The following is a 19,674-nucleotide window of genomic DNA, read 5'->3' as shown; positions in this document are numbered from 1 at the left end:
AAACCCAGCTAAATGGCAATGGGCGGCAAGTAAAGTCTTAGGATTGGGTAGTACCCTTAGCTTCCTGCCGGGGGAGCTTGGAAAAGTCCAGCAAGCCTGGACTGGCCACTTCCGAGCTGAGGGAAGGTCACCTCTCTGAGAATCGGTGTATCGTGGGTGAAATGGGGAGCCCGATGGCTGTTGAGGGCTGCCAGGAGAACGGAGTGTGTTTTCGTGTGGGAGCAGGTGCTCTGTGCGTGCCAGTGCCTCCCAGCTTTCCCTCCGCCTTTATATGGGAGGCTGGTCAGTGCACGCCCAAGCCAGGAAGTGATTTTGTCTCCGTCAGCACGCTTAGTTCCCACGTGGCAGTGGACCGCATTCTCTCTCGCACGTGGCAAACCTTTGTGCATTCGACTGAGCCCAACAGACCTTACTGATGCTCTGTGCCAGGCGCCGAGCTGGCCCCTGGGGCCCAGGGAGGAAGAACCAGCTTCCTCCTTTCAGGCCTTCAGCTGGGGAGATGACGCTTAAGGCAGGAAGAGAGGTCATCCCTGTTGTTAAATAGAGAAAAGAAGAGGGCCGGCAAAGCCATGGGCTTGGGGACGTGCAGGGTGTGTTTGGGGAGGAGACCGAAGTTGGCTCTGCCCGCGGCGTTGAGCAGGGCGGTCGGAAGGGAGAGCGTGGAAGAGGAGGCCCGAGTGTGGCGCGTGTGTTTAATTCAGCAGGCGCTGAGGAGCCCCGTGTGTCTGGGCGGGAGAGTCCAGGCACCAGGAAGGAAGGTTAAGCTGGGAAGGGCAGGTCGCGGTAAGTTAAAGGTGGGTCGTCTCTGTCCCTGACCAGTCGGCGCGGCTCCAAGGGCTCGAATGTTGATTGATGGCTTTTAGCAGATGAGCTAATTTTTTTCTGCCTGTCCTAACCAGAGGCAAAAATAGTAGAAACATTGTTTTTCCCTTAGTAAATTCATTCAGCATCTTTTGATAGCACCTGGAGCTTTCTGAAAGAAAAAGCCGCTTTATTTTAAAGCGTAACCACGTAGACCCCTTTACAGATCTGCTGATGATCCGGCATCAGTGGTATTGTGGAAATTCGGCCTGAGGGGAGCCTGACTGAATGGCTGTGTTGGCTGCTGGGGCGACCGCGTTGTGAGGGAGGCAGGGGTCAGTGTAGAAAGAACTCTGTGGTGCCTGCCCACGAGCTCCCACGGGTGGGGACACTTTCAGAATGGCGTCTCCAGTGCTGGAACACCACTGGCATAGCTAACATTTAAGGAGCGGTTACAAGCACTGACTAGTCACTTACTAGTCACTGTTCTAAGGGAGAGAGAAGATCTACAAACACCCCGTTAGAAAAAATAAGGCGAAGGGTTTGAACTGGAAATGATAAAGAATTCAGGTATCCAGGAAGCGTTTTCCGTGTGTTCAGGTGAAGACAGCAGGGGTGCCGTGTCTCCTTCCTCTGGCGGGAAGGCAGCGACAGAGCCGCAGTGTCGGAGCTGATTTGGCCTCATGTTGGTCGTTTTACAGGTGGGGGATAGGCCGAGATCAGAGGAGGGACACACCTGGGCACAGGAAGACGGAGGCGGAGCCTGAACCCGCTCTGGGTGACAGGGACTGCCGCCACACTCAGCTGAGTCCCTTCATCTCCCTTCTGTTAAATGACTCAGACTAAGCCTTCCCGGAAGAGGGGACACAGAACTAAGAGGCCTCCCCTGCTACCCTGCCAGCCCCGCAGAGAGGACATAGTGCGGTGAGACATAGTGCGGGTGAGACTCGCCCAGGCGGTGTCTCCTAGAGGCATCTGGGCTCCCTCTCGCAGATTCGATCTTGCAGTTCTTGAAAGTGGCCACAAGATGTCACTGGTAAAATCCTTAACAAGTCAACGCTTGCAATCGCTCAACTGCTGAGCTTCGTTTGAAAATGGGAGGGAGTTTCCAGTTTTCAAAATGTGCACTTTAACAGAGGAAAAACCATAAAAGGGCTTTGGTCAGGGTATCGGTTCATTTTTCTCCTTATAAAAGAAAGTGCATCAGGCAAATGTGAGCGCGGCCTTAACAGCGTTCCGAGGGGCCGTGCCAAGGGGAGTTCCAGTGCGGGTACGGCCCCTCTGCGACTCTTCCTAGATGTTCCATCTGGGGCCTGGAGTCCTCCCCAGGAAACTGCTCCGAATCCAGGCCTGGGGACGCTGGGCTCCGAAGCCGCCCCAAGGGACTGCAGCATGGTGTCGGAGCGGCTGCTCGCCAGCCGTGCTGAGTCTGGCTCCTCATCTGGCCTCAGTTACTCTCCTTGTCACTGGCTTCCTCTCAGACTTCTTAGAAGATTGAGTACAATGAGAAAATATTCAAGAGAGGCAGGAGGGGACAACGGTCCTGAGCCCCAGCCATGGGGTCAGACAAGTCAGTGGGGATACTGGTCACTTCCTAGCTGCGTGACCTCGGAAGTCACTGCACCTCTTTGAGCCCCCTCCATTATGCTCATAGGTTAAAAGAAAAATTAAAACACCACCCATCTCACGGGCTTGCTGTGCAATGGCGACTCCGCGCGTGCAGCTGGCAGCGCCCTGTCCAGCTCCGTCCACGAGCGCGTCGTCGGGAGCGAGGTCTCCGCGCCTCTGCCGTCTCGGGCGCCGCCTGGCGTGGCCGCGCTCTCGTCTTTCAACGTCTCTCTCGTCCACGCGCCCGTGCGTTCTTCGAATACAGAAGCTGCGTCTGTAGAAGAGTGATTTTAGTCTCATCCTCGGTGCTCATGCCACTGAGTGCCAGCTTTCTGCCCCCACATTTTACAGGTGAACCGATGAGAGTCTAGACAGGTGAAGCGACTCGCCCGGCATCGCGCGTGAATCAGCACTCCCTCGGTCGTAGCCTTGTCCCTCTGCATTGTGGCTCTGTGTTCTCTGTCTGTGGTGCCTGACTCTAAGCTCCCAGTGTAGGAACCCCATGGACATGGCTGACATTCAGGGGGTGCTCACGAGCACTGACTAGTCACTCGTCACTGTTCTAAGCACTTTTCCGCGTATTAAACAGTCAAATCCGTGTTCAGCCTGGGAGATGGGTCCCGTGGTTCTCTGAACTTGACAGGAGGGGAAACTAAGATACAGGAAGAGGAGCCTCCCCCAGGCTGAGCGACAGCCCGGAGCCCGGCGGCGGTGCCCCCGCCCTGGGCAGAAGGCCTTCCCTGCAGTTCGTTGGACTGAATCGAGTCAGTCGGATGGAAACCGAGTGACGGCACAGTGCGCTGTGGGGAGTGGCCATAGCTGCGCGTGCAGGTTGTAGTTCAGAGGTATAAACTGCCAGCCAAAGGGCATGGTGGGATGACTAGGAGGGAGTCGGTGAGGGGAGCAGTGGCCGCGGAGGAGGGCTGGGAGCTGCCTGGGGCCCACCGTGGGACCGAGGCCGCACTCCTCAGCGGGAGACAGTGTCAGGTCCCTGAGTACCGCAGGCTGCCTCAGCCAGCACACCTGGCAGCCCCGGCGCCTCCGTACCCCGCAGGACAAGACGACCCCAGTGCCAGCTCTGTTGACGAGAGAGAGGTTCTTGAGCCCTGCGCTTAGCAGATTTGGGGCCACATCCAGTCTTCGTGGAGAGGACACCAGAGATGCTCTTGTGTGTCCTGGAGGGGCCGGGGTATGCGGTTTAGCCAGCCGGGCCCCAAGCCTTCCCTTTCTGACAGACTCAGATTCCTGCAGCTCCTTCAGGCCGCCTGGCACGGGGCCGTGGGCTCCATCTGGGGAGCTGAGTGCGACAGGCCCACCCTCCCAGGCCTCCACCCTGGAATACTGGCACCGCACACAAGTCACACACGAACACCCTCCTGCCCTCCTCCCCCAGAGGGAGCGGAGGTGGTGTCTCCTGTGGCTGTCCCCAGCTGCTGGGCCAGAGCCTCCGCCCTTCCTCCCTCCCCGCAGCGTCTGCCGTGTTACTGGCCAAGTGAGCAGGTTGAACTCAGGCCAGACATCTGCTCCGGGCTCCTGCATGCGCTCTCCCCAGCCGATGGCAGGAGGCAGCACCACCCTCGAAGTGAAGTGCCAGGGCTGGGAGCTGCCGCCCCAGGATGCTGCTTGGCTTGTAGGGGGCTTGTAGGAGCCCCCTGAACTGAGACCGGGTCTCTGTGCGGGCCTGGCAGGGTGGCAGGGGAGGCTTCTTAGTTCTGTGTCCCCTCTTCCGGGAAGGCTTAGTCTGAGTCATTTAACAGAAGGGAGATGCTGGAGATGGCAAGGGGGAAGGACAGAGGGGGAACAGGCCTCTACTCTTGGGTTGGGCCTGGGGAGCGGGGCACTATTCTGGGTTCCCCGGGAAATAGACCCTGAGACAGAGATCGAGTGCAGTTTATTTGAGGTCATGAGAAGCAGAGAAGAGAGGGAAGTCTATAAATGGCGCTTTATCAAGCAGATGTTGGGGGCAACTGGGACTCCACCCCACTGAGGAACCTGGGAGACGGGATGAGCCTCAGTTACCCCCCAGGGGTGGGCACTCAGGGAGGTTTGCCCTTTACTCCCGTCTGCCACCGACCGAGGGCTGCTGCTGGGGCGCCAGCTTCCTGGCTGTTGTGTCCGGCCGCGGGAGTGGGCGGGGAGGGCCCCAGGTGCTTGCAGTGGGCACCCACGGAGGAGCCGTGGGCGGGACGCAGACAGGCCCCGCGACGGGGAAAAGGAGGTCAAGGATGAGGATAGTCAGGGCGTTGACCCGTCGGTCGGTCTCTCTTCCCCTCTTCCCTCTTCGTGGCCCATCCCGTCCCCTCTCTGCCCTCTCCTACCCCATGGTGGTGTCTGGGGCACGCTGAGGGCCTACTGTGTGTGTGCGGCAGCAGCCAAGAACACTGTGTTCTGGGGGGCAGCTGGACTGGCGACTGCGAGGGGTGACCAGCTCCCTCCCTGGATGTTCTGCGGTCACTGACGCTGGCAGTCTGTGGCTGAGTGCTTAGTGTCCTGCTCTCTCCTCTGGCCTGGTTTGGACTTCGCGGTCCTTCCTGGCCGACGTAGTGCCATCTCAGTTCTCAGTGGCTCTGTGGCTGCCTCGATGCCTTCAGGTAGGGACCACCGTGTCCCTGTAGGTCTCCGGCCAAAGCCTCAGCTGTCTCCTGCACGTCCTCTTCGACGGATTCGGACTTCCGGACCATGGGCACAGCGCAGGGAGTGCTTGCTAGTGCTGAGCTCGCGGCCTGTGTCCCTGGTCGTCGCCCCTGAGGTCACCGTGATGGGACTCCCCTCTGGGCTGTGCAGGTGGTGGATCACCCTGTATATGTACCTGACAGGTGAGTCCAGCTCGAACTGGGCTGAAGCCTTTTTCTCAACTTCCTTAAAACCCGAAGATCAGTATATCTCAACTCGGTTTCCCCCTCTCCAGTCTCAGTTGTCACTGCCCTTTGGGACCAGACGTGTGAGCTCCAGTCTCTCTACTTCTCTCGTGTCACCCTCTTCCTCCAGGGTGGCACCTTCGGTCACAGTCTCCCTCGTAAGCCAGAGGTATTTTCTCTAGGTTATGGAAGAAACTGAGAAATGTAGCACCCAGGCCCGATAAGCTGGGGAAGACGGGGGGTAAAGAAACCAACTGGGAAACCCCCGCTGTGCAGCCGGTGCAGCTCAGAAGACTGCAGTGTGGCTGGAGACCCCAGGTCCTGTGCGATGTGTCAGAAGCTGAATGACCTGCTTCGCCGCCCCCCTTCCTGGTCCCTGTTTGCCTTTCATGTCATGTGCAGCCCGGTGTGTGCCTCCGACAGTCTAGGCATGGAACAGAAACAGACGTGCAAAAGAGAAAAGCACGTTAATTATTTTAAAATATTACTCTCCTATCCAAATGCTGCCATCACATAAACAGGAGTATGTGAGAACAGAGGACGGAGGGCCTCTGGGGTGCTTTTGGAATTAGGAAGACGTCAGCCCGTAAAGACCAACCAGGAGAGGGTTGGCCTAGTGTGTAATTTTCAGTGTGCTTCCTTGACGTGTGTTGTGTATGCCATAGAGCCCTGCCAGACTGAAGTCAGACTTCGTGTGAGCACGTGACTCGCTGTATTAAACTGAATGTGGGGGTAATTGGTGATCATGAGATAGCCTAGCTTATTCTGATTAATTCGGAAATCGGAACTAGACGTAAGATGCTGCCGCAACCAGAACTTAAAATCCGCAGCGCTGACGTACTGGTTAGGCTGCTGGCAGGGAGGAGACCGAGTCCGAGGCTGCAGAGTGTCAGCTGCGTGGTCGCCAGACTGGTCTCCTGCGCTAACTCGAGAGGTGCGTGTGGTTCCTCATGGACTGGTGGGGGGAGGAGGGGACGCGGCGTTGGCGGTGCGAGCTGCTTGTCACTGGCTGTGCTAAGCGAGGTGTCACAGAGCAGGAAGAAAAGTGACGAGTGTCCAGGAATGATGAGAGGAATGGGGAAAGGCCAGAAATGGGAGTGGGGAAATGAACTGCCTCGAGACGGCATGTCAGCCGTGGGAGTAAGGATGACTCTGAGGGGGCTGGTGTGAGCAGTTGGAATGGGGGCAAGAATCAAATGCAAGGTGTGGCGCCCACACCTGCTCATCGAGGTTATGGAACGCCTCAAGGTGGCGACCTTCACACCCATTGCTGCAGGTTGCCTCAAGGTAGCCACTGTGATGATTGAGGAAAAGGCCTAGGGCATGGGAGAAAGAAAGAAAGCAGGTCTGGGGACCAGGTCTGGAAAGAACAGCGGGTGTGGTTCCTGGAGGACTGACTACTGAGCTGGAGAGTCGCTCTGCCAGAAAGAAAAAAAAAAAAAAATGTGGAAAAGCCTGTGCTTATTTGAGACCTTTAACCCTATAAAGACCCGGAGATCCCAGCCTTTTGCAGGGAGCAAACAGGCTGAGAAAGTAACTGCCAAGAAGGGCGCACTTTTCGAAGCCCACTTCAGAAGTGGCCCGAGAAGCCACGCACAAGGAAGGACCTGCTGAGGCGTGTGCTTGGGGAGCCGTCGGCAAGGCTGGCCCTCCCGAGAGCAGGACGGAGGACGTGACATCCGTCAGCAGGGTCAGGGAACATCCTCCAGGGTTTCAGAGTGTCTGTGAACCTGGGACTACTGGTGCCTCCCATTTCCCTCCTGTTTGAATGACACGCTAAGGCTGTCGTCCTGTCCCGGTAGCACCAGCACATGTGGAGACGGCACCTCACCTGAACTTTCAGACCAGCAGTTGGCAGACTCCTGCCCGCTGGCCAAATCCAGCCCAGTGCCTGTTTTTGTAAATAAGGTTTGGTTGGGACACAGCCATGTCCATCACACACAGATTGTCCCTGACTTCTCCGGGGGCTGCCATGGCGGAGTCGAGTAATTGCAACAGAGACTTCATGGCCCACAAGCCGACCATATTTACTTTCTGGCCCTATAAGAAAAAGTGTGCCGGTACCTGTTCTCGAAAGATGGTCCTCTGGACCAAGAGGACCAAATGCTGGGTGCATTCGAGCTGGGTGGATGGACCCTGGAGTCACGAGAAGGAGACGGCCTGGATCCCTGAGTCACCCCCTGGAAAGTGCTGCCTTGGAGGGTGGCCTGACGTGCATCAGACTGTACGAATGAGATAAAAGCTGCTGTCGGGTTAGAATGCTGAGATCTGGGGATTGGTTTTGGGGTTGCCACAGCTGAAAACAGCATTTTGACTGACATGCTATACATCGCATCTGTGTCACAGTTTGTACTTGTATGCAATTGATGTTCAGTTATCCAATTTTATATTTAGAGTATTAATAGCCTCCCACACTACGTAAAAATAGTCTTTGAAAACATGTCCTTAATAACTTTCTGATATTTCCTTGGATTATTTCATCGATGATGGTACCTCGGAAGGCGTGGCGAGAAAGACAGCGCCCTGCACTGTGTGTCAAAGGGTGGCAGCACTTGTCCTGAAATGCAGCTCCACAGCAGGGTTGTCCCCTGTGAGCCAGTAATTCTGTTTCGGGACGTGCACCCTCAGGAAATGGGAAGAGATGTGGGCCAAAACTTATGGACGAAGATTTTCATTTTAGCTGTATTTATAATATCAAAATCAGAAGTCGTCTAAATGTCTAACAGTAACCAAATAGTTACATAAGTGACAGTGCTCCCTAGGCACTGCCTGTTGTTGATGTTTCTTGTTTCGTGTCAGATGCCTGCAGCTTGAGACACGGAACATGGGTCTGATCTAATAACTGGCAGATCGGACGCCTCTGTCTTCCACACTGTACCCATTCACTCCCTGCTGACAGCCTTGGATTATGGATGGGGCCGGCCAATGTTTGTCTCCTTTTCATTTCCTTGGCAACTCATGACTTCTGGCTGCAAAGATTCTTCAGATGGGCTCTTGGACATCAAACAACTACAGCCCAGCATTTGCTTACATAAAGTGCAAATGAATCATGAACACGTGGATTATATTTTCGTTCAAATGCTCAGGGATTTCAGTTTATGGGAAGAGGGCTGTACGAATTAGCACTAGGCTTGGGAAATTGGTTGATCAGATCCCTCTGCTCTTCCCTCCTCCCCCAGATCCCCTCCTTAGCACCCTAGAAATGGCAGCTGTTTAATTCTAGGGGTACCAAAAGTTATTCTTCCCTCCGAAAAACACGGGAGGGGAGAGGCCAAATGAGTTTGTTAAAGGTTCCTGGGGTTTATTGGTTTTGTCCCAAAGCCAGTGAAGACTAAACAGAACGCAAAATGGACCCTCCCTTTTCCTTGGCTTCCGTGTTGGAACTTCCTTAATTTTTAATCTCTCTTTAGTCTCTTCTCTGCCGTGATGTTGCCCATCTTCTCCATCTCTTGTCCCTTAAATGTTGGGGTTTCCCAGGGCTCCACCCTGAGCCCATAGCTCTGACCGTGATGTCTAGGTTATTTTCAGTCTGAACTCCCGGCTTCAGCTGGTTCTATACACGGGGGATGCTCTAGTTACTTCCCCCGGCCCGGGTCTCTCTCGACCTCCGTGTCTACGCCCATTTGCCCACCGGGCGTTGCTGCTCACTGGGGCCCACAGATGCTCCAAACTCACTTTGTCCACACTTCCAGTCCTCCCCACCCCCCACCATCTCATCCCAGCCCACATTCTCCCTGCCAAAGGTTCTGTTTCAGTACCTGGAAGTACCAATCATTCAGTCCTCCATGCCATTATTTTATTAGCTCAGAAAACTGAGTTTTCCTTGTATGCCAGGTACTGAGTCAGATAAGGGAACACGGAGATGAGTAAGACCTAGTGCCTGCCCTCAGTTTCCCTACAACCCACACGGTGTGGGAAAGGGGCACATGTCACAGTGCAGGCGGGGGCACTCAGAGGAGGGTTTTAGCAGGGCAATGCCGGAGCTGGGAATTCAGGGGTGAGTTGGATCGAGGAGGAGGAGGGGAGCAGCATGTGCACAGGCATGGAGGTGAGAAGCAGCAGCTAGGAGCAGACGCATGTTTCATTGTCGTTGGAGCAAGGACTTTGAGGCCGCTGAGGGCTTCGCCGAGGCTGCAGGGCGTGCAGAGGCTACATAGTAGAAGTCTTGCACCCCGTTTCAGAGGTTTGGATTTTATCAGATCGTTTAAGTGGAGTCTCAGAGCAGGGTTCAGTAGAAAGTATACAGCTCTGATTTCTGTGGCTGTGGGAGAGGACGGATTTTAGGAAAAACAGAGGAAGGTAGAGGGGCTAGGAGAGCCACGGAGTTCTGTCCAGCAAACTGGACCACGCTGACTCGAGGTAGGAAGAGCAGAACTCAGCCCTCCAAAGGGTGTGCTTACATGTTGGCGTACTACCTATCCACCTGCTCAGGGGCTTACTGTGGTCTTTGACCTTGGTTCCGGTACCCAAGTCATTCCCGTGCCCTTCACCACTCTGAGTCCCCTGTTGCTTCCTGGGCACTTGCCTGGACTGCTACTGGAGCCACTGTCCTCCTTGTTCCCTGTGCGGCAACAGTTGGCCTGGCCGAACCTCCATGGTCAGCCAGTCAGCCAGACGGTGGTCACTGGTATCTGTCCGTAACATGTCAGTTCCTTCCTGCCTTTTTGACTAGGTTGGAGGAGGGAACCACGCTTCAGCAGAGGCATTCTGCATGTGATGCTGACCGCGGCTTGCCCGGATTAATAGACGTGATGAATGCAAAGTGATTAGGACAGTGCCTTGCACACACAGAGACTCAGGAAGTGGTAATATCTTCACCATCATCATCACTGTCATCATCTCCATCATCAGCATCACCACCACCACCACCACCACCATCATCACCGAGACCATTATCACATCATTACCTTCATCATCCTCATCACTGTAGTTCATTACAGTTATAATTACATACAGTCTCTCCATCTTCCCCTGTCCAGGCCCAATCTGAATGATTGCATACCATCATATAGAACTCAGAGCAGCTGGTGTCTTGAATCCAAGGCTCTGGGACCACAGCAGGCAGGGCTTCTGATTAGGGAGCAGCAGCAGGAGCAGGTAGAGGGCTGGCCCTGAAGTGGCTTCAGGAATGCTGACACCACTGTGCTGTGTCCCTCCTACCACGAAGTGGCTTGGGTCAGACCTGTGAGGATGAAGAGGATGGTGCTGGAGGGTGGGCACGTGAGCTGCCTTTGCTGGTACCCCCACAGCATGGTGCCCAGCTCGCTGCCAGGGCCCGGGAAGCCCTTGTTGCTTGAATTGACTTCCCGATGCTCCATGTTATTGTGAGCGTCTTCCCTGTGGCCTGTGCTTACTTTTGGGTGGCTTTTGGGGACTTATATGTAGTCAACTTAGTCTCGTGGAACTTTGCATATTGGCTATGGGTAAACACTGAGAAGTATGTGTGTGTGTATGTGTATGTAATTGTATATACACACATAATGCGAAACATACATAATGCAAAATTTTTGCAGTGAAACTACAAAGTTTTCAGAATAAAGCATTTATATCTTCGGGTCTGTAGAAGATATCTTGTGATAAGTTAGAAACACGAGATATTGTGGACGTGCTTTCAGAAGTACAAAGTGCATGAAAGATCGACAGAGTAAGTCCCATCGGCCTCCGCGATGTGCTGGGTCGTCTCCCTGCTTGGCTTCTGTGGACAAAGGGGACTGGCCAGGGTGTCTCTGGGCTTCTCTTTCTCATCTCAGTGTGCAGTAGTCTGATCACTAAGGGCTGGTCGAAAGGGGTTCTGGTGGCAGAGAAGTGGTTGGCCTGGGTGACCTTTAGGCCTCTTGTCATCTGCGATTCTTTGTCCTTGAGCAAGTCATGCTTCTTGCTAGGGCTCAGCACCCCTGTGTGTGTGGTGAGGGGGTTGCTTTAGGACTGGGGTTTCCGGATGTGCTCAGCAGAGCTCTGGGGTTGGGGGAGGGCTGCTGAGGGTAGTAAAGGGGGAGGCTGGGAGCCAGGGCAACAGACCCGTCACTCTGCCTTCAGCCACAGCAACTTCGCATTGATCTGTTTTATGTACCGATGTTCTAGGTAAGATGTTTGAAAAGAGGGATCTGGTCCTGTTAAAAGCTTGCAAACCGTGTGGATTGCTCATCCGCAAGCCCTCCCAGTGTGACTTCCGTGGTTCCATGATGATGCTCACCCGAGGCCTGGAGTGGATACCAAAGATGACTGCCTTGCCATCTGGGGACAGCTGGGGTAGGTCCTTCTCACTGGTGCATCAATCTGTTGTGTTCTTGATTAAGAAACTGGAATAAGCAGTTTTCTGGTCTTCGTATAAAAACACTGGTGTCTCACCTCCATTACTTCCTGGTTCTGTGACCTAAGTCCCTCCACCTCTCTGAGCCCCCACCTCCTCATCTGTGACATGGGCACACAGGAGTATACTGTGACGTGGGACAGTGGGACAGGGTTGACCGTCATTGTTAGGTGGCGAACAGTTAACAGCACTGTCGCAGGTGACCTGACGCATGTCCAGACTGTCTCCTGAGAGCTGGGATTACCCAGTCTAGGTCAGAGAACCAGTCTGTGCGTTTGCCCTTCTTTCAACATTGTAGGAGGCTCAATTTGTTCTTAAAATAAATGTTCAAAAAATTATAAAACATTTTAAATGTCACACATGCTGCGCCCCTGGCATGATAGGCTGTCTTTGTAATTTTCTGAGTATGAAAGTAAATTTTAAAGGCAATGAAAATTCAGAAATGAATGGATGGGTTGAACAAGAAAATTGATTTTTAGCTGTATTTACGAAGCTCAGGAGTGAAGGTGTTCAAGTTAATGATTACACACTGGGCTGGAAAATAGTCTACTGGCTTTCACCGCGCCACCTAGGCCCCCTTGGGGTCATTGTCATGAGGCTGTCACATGTTCTTCCATGAAGCGTGGCAGCTCCGTCTCAGAATGTGTGGGAAGTGGCCAGGGTTCGAGAGACAGTGCTGGCCTCCTCTGCCATAGAGCAGGCCGCTCGCTACGCAGAGCCCCGATGGAGGGGGAGCAAGGCCTTAGAGGGCTGCGGCCTTGGGACGGGGCTGTCTGCGAGGCTCAGCCCTGAAGGGTTAAGTGTGACGTGGGGGGCCAGGCGAAGGGAAACAGGAGGAAGTGGACTGTGGGCCTGGCCCCGCGACCAGCACGGACCCAGGGCGGGGTCGGGACTGGCGGAGCTGGACTTGGTCCCAGCCCGGGAAGGAGCCTGTGTGGAACCTGGTGGGGTGGTGGCCTGTGGTTTGGAAGAATGGAGCAGGGCAGGCTGCACAGTCCAGCCTCTGGGTAGAGACCGCTACCCGAGATGGAACGGGCGGTCAAGGGCAGCCTGCACTCAATGGAATTGAGAGCGGGCTTGGCTGAGCAGGGAAGTGGGAAGACTCAGGCCCTGTGCCCACTGCCGTGAGGGTCATCCTGGGCTCAGCAGCCAGACTTTCTGAGCCCCCAGCAACCTGGCTACCTGGTCAGAATTGGCTCAGGACTGGGTAGGGCCCACTTTGCAATGGGAGGTGTGTGTCTATAACCCTGAGGGGCTGGGGGACACAGGAACCAGCCAAGGAAGGGGACCTGATCCTCTGATGTGAGCACAGTCCAGAGGGGCCACTGAGTGCATCGTCCTAAGACCCTAGTCCTGCGGGGCCAGCAAGGGGGCATTGCTGGTGGAGGCAGAAGCCAAGCCGGGGACGGGCGTCAGAGCACAGGTGGTCGGGTTGCCTCTCTCCCGGGGATTTCGCTAGTGAGAGGCGGGACCCCCTTTCTTTGTTGCAGACCTCGTGTGACAAAAAGCTGTTCCCTCAGCCCCCTGATGCGGGGAGGGACATGTGTGGGAAGTGCTCTGGCCTCCCCAGGACTGCGGCTTCCTGTATATATCCCCCCCACACACACCTTTTCTTTTTCTTTTCTTTTTTTTTTGGCTAAGAAATAAATATGTTTGTTTTGGAGGGAAAACAAATTAGGAAATACAGAATAAAAGAAAATAAAGCGCACTCGTCATCCATTAGCCACAGATGAGCTGATAGGCTATTTACAGAGAAAAATCATGTATAAACGTGCAGCCTTCCTTATTTCTCTGTAACTGAACTGAAAACTCCGAGATCCCGTTTGCACAGATGACGGGAAATCGGTTTTGCCAGTTCACAGTGTCCCCTCCCCACCCCCAGCGGGGCAGCCTTTCGGATGAGAAGACAGCTGTTTTTTTGATATTGTCGCTTGGGTTTATGGTATACAGTTTGTGCTTTGAACGTTCCAGGGTTTGCTCTCTGTAATCAAAACCACGCTTTTGGCATCGGAGAAACAAAATATAAACAGACCCAAATGTATTAGTTTTCTGTTGCCGCTATAACAAATTACCACAGAATTAGCGGCCTAAAACAATACAAACTTATTTTCTTACATTTCCGGAGGTCAGAAGTCCACAGTGGGTCTCATCAGGGGTTGGCAGAGTGAACTTACCTTTCTGGAGGCTGGAGGGGAGGACCCAACTCTGCGTTTTGCAGCATCTGGAGGCACCTGCAGCCTTGGCTCACAGCCCATTTGTCCGTCATCAAAGTCATCAAAGCCAGCAGGGCGGCTCCCTCCAGTATCTTTGTGACTGTGACCCCGCCTCTCTGCCTCCCCGCCCTCTCCCTCGGACCCTGGTGATTACATCGGGCCCAGCTGGACAACGCAGAATCATCCTTTTCAAGTCAGCCGATTAGCGCCCTTAATTCCATCTGCAACTGGGATTCTGTCTTGCCGTGCGATATAGCACAGTCTCAGGTTCCTGCGGCAGGATGGGGCCTTCCTCGGAGGGACCGTTACTGTGCCCACCATACCGAAGCAAAATTTCTTTGTCAAAGGCTCGATTCTTAGGATCAAAGGCCATGACTTTCAAAGTTGTGTGTGTGGGATTGATTTAACAGTCTGCTTAGGAGTTCCAAGGGCAACAATGATTTGAGTTAAAAAAACTTTTTTAGAAGTTTTTTTCTATCCTCTACATGGTATGAATTGGAAGCTGTCGCTGCTCCCTGAATTGCGGGGATAACAGAGGGGTATTGGAAAGCCCGAAAATAGATATGGGGAAGCTCATGGAGGGAAAAAACCCTCAATGTTGCTTCTGCAAATTTGACCTTATTTCACGTCTGTGTTTCGTACCATACATCCGGTGTTTGTGACCTGATCGATTCACCTAGCAACGTAACACATCTTTCTAGGACAGTAAATCTGACCCGATCACGTCGCTTTAGCTTCTGCAGTGTTCCCGTTTCTTTAGCCCACTGTTGCAGCAGGTGGGACCACTAAAGCGGAGGCAGGTATGGGCCCCACGTGATCCTGGCACAGCTGCGGCATCTCGAGATCTTGGGTTCTGTAAATGCGAACGAGGCGGGCGGCAGGAAGCGCCAGCTCTGGCTCTAAGTCGTCGTTCCGGGGGGAGGTGACTCCCGGGAAGCTCGTCTGACTCCCCAGGCGCTGCTGGCAGAGATTTCCTGGCGGCCTGCAGCACCGCCTGGAGGAATAACTGTCAAAGGTGCGTGCGGGGCGAGCGGGCAGGGGGTCACAGTGACCCGGAGGTGGTTCGTGCGAAGTGATGGTGACTCCGAAGCCTGTGACTTTGAGCCCCCGAATGGTGGGAATGACCGTAGTCAAGGGGCCCGAGGCAGCCACGGCTGGGGTGGCATCCCAGGAAGCCCTGGGACACTTGCGCGGTCACAGGTGTCGCCAGTTTAGGTGTTTTGTCCCTTTTGCAGTTACATAAACAGTTGGGTCAGAAATTGGACCAGGGTCTGTCACTCGCTCGCTGTCCTGGTGGCCTTTTCTCTTTCAGACGGAGCAGGCTTTGCCTTTCATCCTGTCTCTGTGCTGTGTCCCAGTCCCTCGCATCCTTCCCAGTTTTCAGCTGAGTCTTCGCCCGCTTATTGTATATCCTTTTGGTCTTTTCGGTGCGGGAATCCAAGGGTTTATTTAACCCAGCAATCAAATTGGTCATTTAAAATAATAGTCCGTCTTGTCCAAGTCTAAAAATAAGTTCTGCCGGGATGAGGAGGCTAGCAGGGGAGACGGGGCAGAGCAGCAGAGGACATTTCCGAGCCCAGTCACCCAGGCGCGCATCCACACGCCTTCGGTCCCTCCTCGTCCTGCCGGGCGGGCGGGAGTCAGAGCGCCTTCTGTTTGTCTTGATCACAGTCGGTCTCCACCTTCCCCCAGCCCGCCCGCCCTTCTGGGGACACAGGCTGCATTCACCACGAGTCGCTGCCCAGCCCTGTGCAGATTTTATGAAAGGCGTTTTCACTGGGATTAAACAGGCACCGTGTTTGTGTGTCGTGTGTGAAGGAGAAAATGAACCACTTCGGCGGTGGGCAGGGGTTTCGGTGTTGTTTGTCCCTCGCAACTACGTAAACACACATTAGAATTAATTTCTAATTACGTTCGAAAAAGAGTTGGGGCGGGGTGGGGGGGGGAGCAGAGGGCAGTGGACGGGGCGATCGAACAGCTGAGCACAGTTTCCGTGCATTAGACATCAGAAGCAGTTGTGTTCTGCCCTCTCGCAGACTCCAAGTCCAAAGGAAAGTTTGAGGTTTTACATTTCTGTTTGCGGTACAGGAAAAGGCTTATGATCTGAGGGCTCGATTCAGTGCAATGACTCGCTTTCATACACAGTTGCTTCCCGAGGCGGGCAGGAGTTGGAAGCGGCGAGCTGCTGGCCGAGGGGAAGGGATTCCCTCCGCCCTGCCCCCGGGAGCCGAGCCGCGGTGACGGGAGTGGCTCTGTACTGAGACTCCCCTGCTCACCCCCAGCCCACGCCGCTGCCGCGACCCCCACGACTCCTGGGTCCACCGAGGGACTTGCCTGCGCCCTCCAGGCCCCTGGGATGAGTTTGCAGAAGAGGATCTTCCCCCGGAGGCAGATGGGTGAGTGCGTTGCTTCTCAGGGCTCCCTGGGAGGTGGGGGCGGAGGGTGTGAAGTGACACCTGGGGGGCACAGTTTGGGTTTCCCCGTAGGGTGTGCGTGTTCACGTGCGCGTGTTTCCACATCGTCCGCACGGAGGCTGGCTGAGCGCTCAGCGGGCTGCTTGGCAGAGGGGTGGGGGTGTCCCCGGACCTCCCCGGGGATGTGAGCCCCGAGGGGCAGCAGCCTTCTCAGCCCTCACCTCCCCCGTGAGCGTGAGCAGGCTGGCAAGGGTCAGAGGCAGGGGCGTCAAGGTGCAAATGCGACAGCCGCAGGCAGCGTGTCCACCAGCGGGGCTCAGCCGGGCTCCAGTTCCAGCCGGAAGCCAACAGGGGTGCAGGGCTCCGGAGCAGGGACCCTCTGAGCCTCCCGGACCCGATGCCGGGGGCCTCTGGGTGCCTTGCAGCAAAGCCCCGTTTGGCAGATCTTTCTTTGAAACAAGCTCCCCCTGTCGCTCCAGAGACATAAACAGGCACGGGGGAGAGGAGCTCAGCCGCTGCCCGGCTCTGAGAGTCAAAGCTGGCGAACCGTCAGCTGTTGAAACTTTGGCATAAGAGTAAACACATGGTTCTCTTTAAAGAAGAGAACAAGGCAATTCAAAGGCGCGTTCTGGCTTCTTCCGCTCCAGGGAGATAGGGAAGAAATGGCTGGAGCCCTGGGACCCGTTTGGTCAGGTTCCACTGAAGCATCTCTGAACTCTGAAGCCCGGCTGTGAGGTGAACGGGCCACGGGGCTGGGAGAGGGACTCGGGCGTCTTGCGAACCGCACAGGACTGTGCGGCAGTGACGGGGAGCGCGCTCGAGGGAGCCTGGCAGCGTGTGAGTGACACGGCCGACCCCACACACGGTGCCCCCTGTCGTGACACAGTAGCCCTCACACAGCGTCTGGGCCTCGCGGGAGGAAGGCGTGCTCCGTCGGTACTCGAGGCCTCGGTGGCCCTGGCCTACCTCTCGTGAAGGTAGGCCGGGCACTCAGAATGTCTCCCCTTGGAGGCGGACGATGCCGTTCACTTCCACGGAGGGTCCTTGAGGCTGGACTGGACCCGCCACAAAGTGGGTGCTCTGTGCGTCGTGAGGCCGTTTCACTCGTGGGAGGTCTCGCCACTTCCTGTCCCTAGCTGCATCTGTCTTTGGTCCATTTCCCTGGTAACAGACTCAGAGATCTGTGTGTGAGAAAGTCACTGATGGTGTCCCTGGGATCAACAGCTGTGAGGGCGGGGGAGGCAGAGTGGGACAGAGGGAGGAGTTGGTCCCGCTGACCCCAGCGTGCCTTGTACCGTGCAGTGGCCAGCACAGCCTTGGCCAGGTCGGTTCCTGGACGGCTTTGACGGTGAGCGTCCGGGACCCTGTGTCACCTGTGGGAACACATGTCTCAGTACCAGGGACTCACCTGGGTGAGGGACACCGCGTGACGTCACTCGGCAGTGCCGAGTTCCTCTTTTTCTGAGTTTAGACGAGGGAAGATTGGGGATTGACTGGTGGATACCTGTGCAGTTAAATCCTTACACAGCAGCTGACATCACACACGCCCCCTCCCGTATCTGGGACTCCCCGTCCTGTCCAGAAAGCGGACGGAAGGGGGTTGGAGCAGGCATGGCATGGCCTCTAAGACCCCTCCCAGCTCTGCCATCTCAAGTGCAGATTGAGTGTGTGACAGGGGTAGTTGGCTGTGTCACCAGTTACAGTCACAGGACCTCCACAGGTGCCTCCATTCCTTCCGCTGGAAAACGCAACGGTCAAGGCCCTTGGGCCCCTGTGAGTCCCACGGTCAGCCGTCAGCAGGGGGCCACTAGGCCTGCAAGACGCAGAGGGAGGCTGTGAGCGGGGCGGAGGCTTCTGTAGCACATCCCCCCCGCCCCCCACATTTCTTCCGAGGAGAAAGTGAAGCCACATGAGACACTGCCGTACACCTGGGATAGTTAAAAGGCACGTCACGTCGCCTGCAAAAGACGGGCGTAGCTAGACTTCCTGGATTGCCTTCCCTGCCCCGCCACCCACCTGTTTGTCAGTTGACAAGGAGTGAAATCACTTCCTCAAACCCTTGGAGCTCACTCTCCACTGATTCTCTAGCGCATGCTCCGCACTGGTGCTAGGCTCCAAGGAGCTAATGGGACACATTGGACAAATAGTCGCACACGTGGAAGTATAATGACAAGGCTCTAACTAGGTAACCGACCTAGTCGGAAGGATCAGGGTGGGCTTCACAGAGGAGGTGTCCCTGGGATCAAGTCGTGAGCTGTGTGAGTGCTTCCGCGCAGTCATGTCACAGAATGGTGACCTGTGGGCCCAGGGAATAGAGCTCGTGTCAGTGGGGGAGACTTCGCGGGCCCTTGTGTCTGTTCCGCACACCTGGTGGCCAGCCCGCAGGTGCTCCTCCTGAAGGCCGCTGTCGCAGAGGCCCCCGTTAGGGCACCAGGCGCTGATTGAGGACCGTTATGGGCACCGAGGAAGGGAGTATGAGTGTCCCGCTGAGGAACGGGGGGACTGAGGTCTGAACCCAGGACGGTCAGGTTCGTTCTCAGCCCATACCCGTGGCACGCTGCGCTGCGGGCAGAGGGGTCGTGGTCCCGTGCCGCGTGCCGCTTCGTGAGTGGATGTCGCCCCCCGGGTCGGCGGTCGGCTTATGGGTAACTTCCCTGTTCCTACGGAGTTATCAGAGCCACATGCTTTGTGGCCTCAAAACCACAGCAGATGCCTGTGCAAGAATTGATGTACCCGTTCTCCCAAATCACTGACTCTTTAGCTTGCTTTCCGATTGTATTTTTTCCAGAAGGTCATTATAGGAATTTTGTACACGTACGGAAAAGTGGAAAGAATTGCAGCCAACCGGCGTGTCCCCACCTTCGAGCTTCCACGAGTGACATGTGACTCCATCTGCCTTGTCACATGTCCACCCACCTTTGCGTCCCTCTGACACTCAGGTCTCCATCTTATCTTTCGCTGCATTTCCACATTTCAGACATCACTGTGGTTTCCCTCCTAAACAGTTCAGCATGTGCGTAATTAACTGGAGTTTGCCATTTGTTTACTGTTCTTTAGGTGAAATTTACATAAATTTACATACAGGGAAATGGATATATCTTAAGCGCACGTTCTATCAACTTTGAAAAGTGGACACACCTGTGTCGGCTCTTAACGTGATACAGATGCCCTCGCCCCAGAAAGCTCGCCCTGCCCCTTCTCGGGTGTGTCGGTTTTTCCTCACTGTGTGTGTGTCGTGTCGTATCGTGTCATTGCATTTAAAGCCCTGGCTAAATAAAGTGCGGTACTGCTTTGTCCTCTCGACTGTCGGGGCAGAACCCTTGCTCCAGCTGCGGGGCAGGTCAGGCACAGACGTCTCTGGGCCCCCAGGAAGAGGGAGCGGCGCCGGGCAGCGGATTCCTCTGAGCTGAAGGGAGGCCGCAGCCAGGTCCGGGTGCGGGCTGTCGCGGTGTGGGGTCAGGGCTGGGGCT

The 19,674-nt window shown here is 55.3% G+C and overlaps 1 protein-coding gene across 5 annotated transcripts in view; it reads left to right on the top strand.

Moving 5' to 3' along the window:
- Window positions 1–209: 209 nt before the first annotated feature.
- IL16 (interleukin 16) overlaps window positions 210–19,674 on the top strand; it is an 88,671-nt gene continuing 69,206 nt past the window's right edge. Inside the window, exons 1-4 of one of the 5 annotated variants that reach the window (XM_039858262.1) lie at window positions 5,167–5,225; window positions 9,940–10,911; window positions 11,349–11,516; window positions 16,073–16,186. The gene's annotated coding sequence lies outside the window, so the exon portion shown is untranslated. Of the gene's footprint in view, window positions 784–4,195; window positions 5,226–9,939; window positions 10,912–11,348; window positions 11,517–15,756; window positions 16,187–19,674 lie in introns of those variants that run through there. The other 4 variants (XM_039858261.1, XM_039858260.1, XM_039858264.1 and 1 more) reach the window with 4 other exon arrangements.

Source organism: Pteropus medius, unplaced genomic scaffold, assembly GCF_902729225.1.
Source record: "Pteropus medius unplaced genomic scaffold, Ma_sr-lr_union100, whole genome shotgun sequence".
NCBI classification, from domain to species: Eukaryota; Metazoa; Chordata; class Mammalia; order Chiroptera; family Pteropodidae; genus Pteropus; species Pteropus medius.
This window is presented reverse-complemented; position numbering and strand designations above follow the sequence as displayed.